A 6,446-nucleotide genomic window follows, 5' to 3' on the forward strand; every position below is an offset into this window, starting at 1 on the left:
CCAGCCAATTAGATGTAGAAATGGAGACCATGCACACCAGACGTTCGTGGTCTTCCAGTTTGATCCTACTGTCTGACCAATGGGGCGGGGTTTTACCACATTTTTATACCTATGCAGTTTTGATTGATAATCAAATGATCACCTTGCTCACTGGAACTAAAAGAATGTTTACAAAGAGGGGGGAAATAACAACCCATGCCATCTGTTCCACTTAGCTACAAACGAGCTCTGAGTCCACAGGGAACTGTCCAAGGTGCTGAACTGAAGTACAGTGTGAACTACCTTCCTCTTCCCAAGAATAATTTCTTCAAATGGATTGAATTAGGACATTTTGCATGCATCTCAGTGTGTTTTGAGTAGTTGTGAATGTAGGAGCTGCCATAGTTCTTTCCATCCTTTGAGTGAAATCCAAGGGAAATCTAGATGTAATTTAGTTCTAAGATACACTAATCTTTCCTAGCCCTCCATTTCCCTCTCCCCCAAGCCCTTCTTTTAAAGAAGCAAAAATAATTCTCTGTAAAATGACAAATTATGAGCAATGTCTGTTCACCCTGCAAAGGGAGAACCAGGGAGATGTTGACTGTGTTTGCATGATGTCCAAAAGGCTTGGATGTACTCCAGGATTCAAACACTTCCTTCAAGTTCTTGCTTGTTTTCCATATGAATAGCTGTTCATTTGGAAAGCCACATCCCTATCCACCTGCAGAGCAGTGTAACTAAAGGTCTACACACAGCGTGCTTCCAGACCCCAGGCCCTGCTTTTGGAGCCATGGCGCTAGGACATGGGGACTGCCTGTGTGTCCATTCGCTGGGGCAAAGGGAAGCGTTTGCACCAACTTCAAGGGGACGGGATAGTTGTTCATGAAAACTCCTCTGAGGTTTCACCTCCTGCGGCAACAAAACAGTAGCTTCCAAGAAGGATGGTTAGATGTGCATGTCTGTGAGTGAAATGCTCCTCTAGCCAGGCACCAGTGCATGGCTGAATCCATCCGGGGAATGTGGGGGGCTGTTTTCTTTGGGAATAAGCCTGAACTTCACTCTCTGATGAGGACGTTTTGGGGGGGTAACAGGATCTTTGCTTTTTAAGGGCCTTCACCACAGTTGGTTGCTGTGGTGGTGATGTCATGACCAGAGTGGGGAGAAATGCTGTGGGTCATAAACTCATGGAATTTCCTACTTGTTCTTCCCCTGGGGATGTGATGTGCCTCTCCTCTCCCTGTCTCTGTCCCCCAGCAGGTTCATCGTGTTAGCCTGTCTTGGAGGATATGCAGAAGGAAAAGGGTGTCTGCATTCCTGCTGGCCCCTGGACAGCAGTGCTGCCTCAATGGAGGCTGCCCCAGGAGCCTTGTCAGGGAAGGGCCATGGCTCATGGTGCAAGAGATTATAGTCATAACTTGTGCTGTTTTCCCCCCACTCACACTGACTGACTCTTTCATCTGGCCCCTCCAGTGTAGGGAAGCTGGCTGCCTGGTTGGTGGAGGTGTTCCAGCAAGGAACAGAAGTAGCAGTGCTACCACCTTCTGGGCACAGATGCAGAGGGCAGGGAAGTCAGGTAGAGAAGAAGATGTAAAGTCTTAAAAGCAAAGCTCCTGGTTTTCCCATCTTAGTCACCAGGAAACAAACAAAAAACAAAAACAAAAAGAAATACAGAAAATGTGTGGTTTATAAACAGAATGTGCTTTACCATTTTAAGGCACTGCTAACTACTCAGCCCAGTGTGACCAAGAGATGATCTATAGCATGTTTACCCAGCTGCTAATTTAAAGGATATCTCTGCGGGATGTTGAGGGGCTCCCTTAGTATTGACTCCAATCCAGAGGAACTCTTTAACGAGTCCTAGATAGGGTGAAATGCTACTGATTCATTCTGCATGGAAACTGGTGTATCTGCCCTTCCAGCATGAGCCCAGTAGCTTCTTGAAACCTTGGATTATGGCTCTGAAAAGCTGTTAATCTCTCAGTAATAGAAAGATAAAGTTTCTGTTGTTATGTGAATTTAGGCTTCTGAACAAAGAAAGCACTCAGCATAATTCCACGGTTCAAAGATCTCCATTATACCTGCCTTCATTCAGAGCATATCCTACTGAGCACCATTCATGTGCTGTCTGTGTAAGTGTACATAGGTGGTAGGTTCTCCTGACAGTTTTGCAGAAAACCCTTGTTATAGTATTAGCCCTGCTTTTCTGAGCTTGATTTTAAAGCCGATTTCAGTGGTGATTTCACTGCTTTGAAATCCAGGGCTCTGCTATCCTTTTTACGGAGTTGGTGTTTTGCTGCATTTTTCCCACTTTGCTTATGAGCCTCATGCTTTTTGCATGCAGGGATCATACATGACCTCCATAGGTGCACTTGGCTGTCTGGCATGTTCAGGGCTTCTGTGGTCTCTGTGCAGGCTAAGACCCCTTCGAGATCACTGGAAACAGTACCTGCCCAATGATGTCAGGGTCTTTTGAGCAAACCTCTCTGGAATTTGATTCTTATGACCAGGGTACAGAGTAGGTACTGGGGACCCACAGAGGAGATGAAGCGAATGAGAGCTGAAATCTGTTGGGGAAGTTTCTCCTTCACCCCAGGAAAGGTCTCTTTGTGCTATGTCCTCCTGCCCTGGGCGCCTTGGCCTTCAGCAGAGCTGCTCTGGGTAGAATCAGCGGAGAGAGCATAGCAATGTCATGCATCCGTTAATGCCATCCCAGTCAGCCTTAATTCACACAGAGTCACCAGCTTACCTCAGCTGCCCTGCACCCCTGTGGCTCTGGTGTACCTCCTACAGCCTATCCCCATTCCTGGCTGGTGCACCGGCAGCCTTTCTCTGCCATCCCTTGGTAGCACTTGCAGATGCACAGGACTGCTAGGCTTCCACAGGGCGAGTTTGAGAATTCCATGCTCTCACCAGTTTATGGGCCCCTGGAGGCCATGCCTTTGCCTGCCTACTCAGGGCAGATCCTTCAAAACTTTTGAGCATGGATGTGCTGAATTTTCCCCAGACCTTCAGCCCTCTGATGCAGCTTTCAGGCAGCTGGGGTGCATGACACTATGACCTTAAAACTGGCATGGAGAAGTAGGTTGTTTTCCAAGCTCTACCCCACTCCTATTATATGCTGCTAGTAGACTCTGGTCTTACCCCTCGCACCACTTTAGACCAAAAATCCCATGTTCTTGTCTCTCTCTTATTCTCAGTAGTATTTGTTACTAATTTCTTATCCTTTTGGACAACAGAAATGTTGAATTTCAAAACTTAGACTCAACATTTTCAGCTGTGGTGGCCTAGTTTACAGCATCTGAAATCAGCCTGCTTGTCTAAGAGCTTGCTGAAATGTTTCATACAAAAGTTTTTCAGGGAAAATTTGCCTTTTTTTTATGATGGAACTTTACATGGAAAAATTGTTGTCATGATCAGAATTTTGCATTTTTTGACATTTTTTGTGTCTTATTTTCATGTTAATTGGAAATGTTATCAAAATTTTTTTTAAATCATTGTTGACATTTAAAATGTAGTTTTTGGAACATGGAAAAATTTCAAACCAATTTTGGTTAAAAACAAAAAAAACTCCAAAACTCAAATGTTGAGAAAAATGGAAATGGGATGTGTTTCTAATTCTGCAGTGGAAACAACGTCCGCATTTTTCACAAAATAAATTTCCCATTTCTCAGTCAGTTCTAGCGTCCAAGTTTGGAAAACTTTGGCCTGAGGTTATAAGGTTTGGGGCCAGAGTCTCAGGCCATGGCTACACTGGCGCTTTACAGCGCTGCAACTTTCGCGCTCAAGGGTGTGAAAAAAACACCCCCCTGAGCGCTGCAAGATACAGCGCTGTAAAGCCTCAGTGTAAACAGTGCCACAGCGTTGGGAGCACAGCTCCCAGCGCTGCAGGCTACACCTGTAGAGGATGTGGAGTACATGCAGTGCTGGGAGAGCTCTCTCCCAGCCCTGGCGCTCCGACCACACAGTTTCAAGTGTAGCCATACCCTCAGCTGTTCTAAAGGTGTTTGTCATTGGAGCTACATCTGTTTGGTGCTGGATCCCGTCCCTGAATTTTGCCCTGTCTCTCATTTTGGGCTTCCTGCCCAATCATTTTAAAGTTCATATCCTGCATTTTGGTCTGGAAGATTGAGACTGGAACTGCAGTTTGGGCAACCAGTGCTCCCCATTTTAAGGAGAAACCTGCAATACCACCCAGCTTCTCAGAATTGCTAAAAGGCCTGAGGAATGCAATCACTAATGAAATCAGTGTTGTGAGTGTGGATTTAAAATGCAAACCTTCAGAGGAATTCTGGGAGAGCAGCAGTTGCACAGCTGGAATCTGACAGCTGTGAGATTTAGAATCTGTTGTTCTTGAGCTAATATCCTTAACACAAAAGCTGTGAGGTGAAGCTGGTTAGAACCGTCACTTGTGGAAGTGACTTTGCCAAGTATATATGAGAGCAGAAATAGTGTCAGAGGCAGAGGGGCCAATGAGGCATTTTGATCTTGCTGGGGCTGCATGGGCTTATTGAAATGGGAAAAAAACAATGTCAGACTCTATACTCAGTGCACAAAGATGTGAATGCACCTGCACCTCTGAGTGAAAAAGATGGTTAATCAAAGCCATGGGAGCAGCTGAAATACCATATTTGTCAGGAGCTTTCTTGGATAGGAAAGAAAAGAAATTAGTTAGCTCAGAGAGATGCTGTTAATTTCACTGCAGGGGCATTAGCGCCCATAGGTTCTTCAGGGTCTGTAGGCCCGACTGAGCCTGTGCCCTCTATGGAAAATCCCCTGTTAAAAGGCAGATTTTCACAAGAGCTGAGCACCCTCGCAGCTCCTATAGTGCTCAGCTTGTGTTTTCATGTGTGGGACTTTCCACTGTTCCTAACAGGAGATGCTGGATGATCTGGAACATTGGATCCTAAATGTTTGAGTATGGTGGCTCCCTGACAGATACGTTAAGGCTTGATGGCACCCCACAAGCAAAGACCGTTGCTTTTCCCAACTCAGGACACTAGATGCAAAGGGGACCTCAGAATTAGGATGGTTTTGTGACTTTATTCAGTTTTATACAATTTGTTAATGATATGATCAGATTTAATCTGGGGGTTTAAAACTATAACTGGAAAATACAGCTTTTGGGGTGTGTTGGGACACAGTCTGAGCTTGTTGTGAGACGAGCAGGCCTGTTTCGAATGGCAGAGCTGCGCACTGTTTGGTTGAATCTCTCATAGCACCAGACGTAAGTTGTTTTTGAAGTTTAAATGATTTCTGTTTGTGTTTCACAGGAGCCATTGCTGACAACCCTGGCTCTGAGATCCCTGGAAGTGAGTGGAAGTAGCACTTTTAGATCTTCGGCGCTGAGTTCTTCGTACTCTCCTTTAACCAAAATTCAGGATTCCTAGCTTGTTAGATTTGATTTCCTGGCTTGTTCTTCAGTGCGTGATCAATTGACAGTTTTAAGATGCACCTGTCTCTCTATCAACCCCTTTCCCCTCTCTGCTGCTACCAGCACTGGAGGCCTCTCTCTGTCCTCTGCACCAGCAGGGCCTCTCCGCTGAGAGGCTTTCAGCTGCCTGCTTCCCCAGCAAGGAGTTCTCAGCTGAAGGCCTCCTGCCGAAGTGGAGGGCACAGAGAGAGGCCACCAGCAGCAGCATGAGACACAGACCCATAAATAAAACTGGTGATTTTTAAGCCTAGCTTAATGGTCTTTTAATAATAAAAACAAAAACTGGCTTAGCAACTACATTTTCCCCCAGACATTCATGGCTCCATCATGAACCCCAAAGGGTTGGGAAGCACTGGTCTGGAAAACTTGGGCCCAGTTGTGGGTGCTTGGCCCATTTGTTAGGAGCACTTGTGGCCGAATGGCTAAGTTTGAGGTTGGCATCTGGTTTACATTGCCCAGCCCTAGTGCTTTGTTTACTCTGCTCCTGGCAGTCCCTGGGCTTGTTTAGGGTTGCCTGGTGGAGCAGATCTGGGTGCTATCAGATAGCTTAGGAAAATCCCTGTGGGGAATACGGCTAGTTATTGGTGCTTGGTTCCTAGCTCATTTTAGGAAGGGGCCTTGTGAAGAGAGAGGTTCCTGCGCATTCTCTGTTTGGGAGAGGCAGCCTCTCCTAGCTGGGCTCCCTATTAGCCATCGAGCCATGCCCACCGCTCCTCTTCTGAGGGCTTGTCTACATCAGAAAGTTGCAGCGCTGGTGAGGGAGTTACAGCACTGCAACTTAGGAGGTGTACACATCTGCAGGGCACCACCAGCGCTGCAACTCCCTGTTTGCAGCGCACTCCCGTTTTGTCTCGGGTGTAGAGGATCCAGCGCTGGTGATCCAGCGCTGGTAATCAAGTATAGACACTTACCAGCGCTTTTCTTGACCTCTGTGGAATAAGCAGGTATCCCAGCATACCTGAGGAAGCCTCTGGTAATCAAGCTGGTCTCCTTCCCCGGCTTGCTCTCGCGTTCCCCGAACCCCGAGCAAGCAGGT

The sequence above is a fragment of the Gopherus evgoodei genome, chromosome 8 (genome assembly GCF_007399415.2).
Source record: "Gopherus evgoodei ecotype Sinaloan lineage chromosome 8, rGopEvg1_v1.p, whole genome shotgun sequence".
In the NCBI taxonomy this organism is placed as follows: domain Eukaryota; kingdom Metazoa; phylum Chordata; order Testudines; family Testudinidae; genus Gopherus; species Gopherus evgoodei.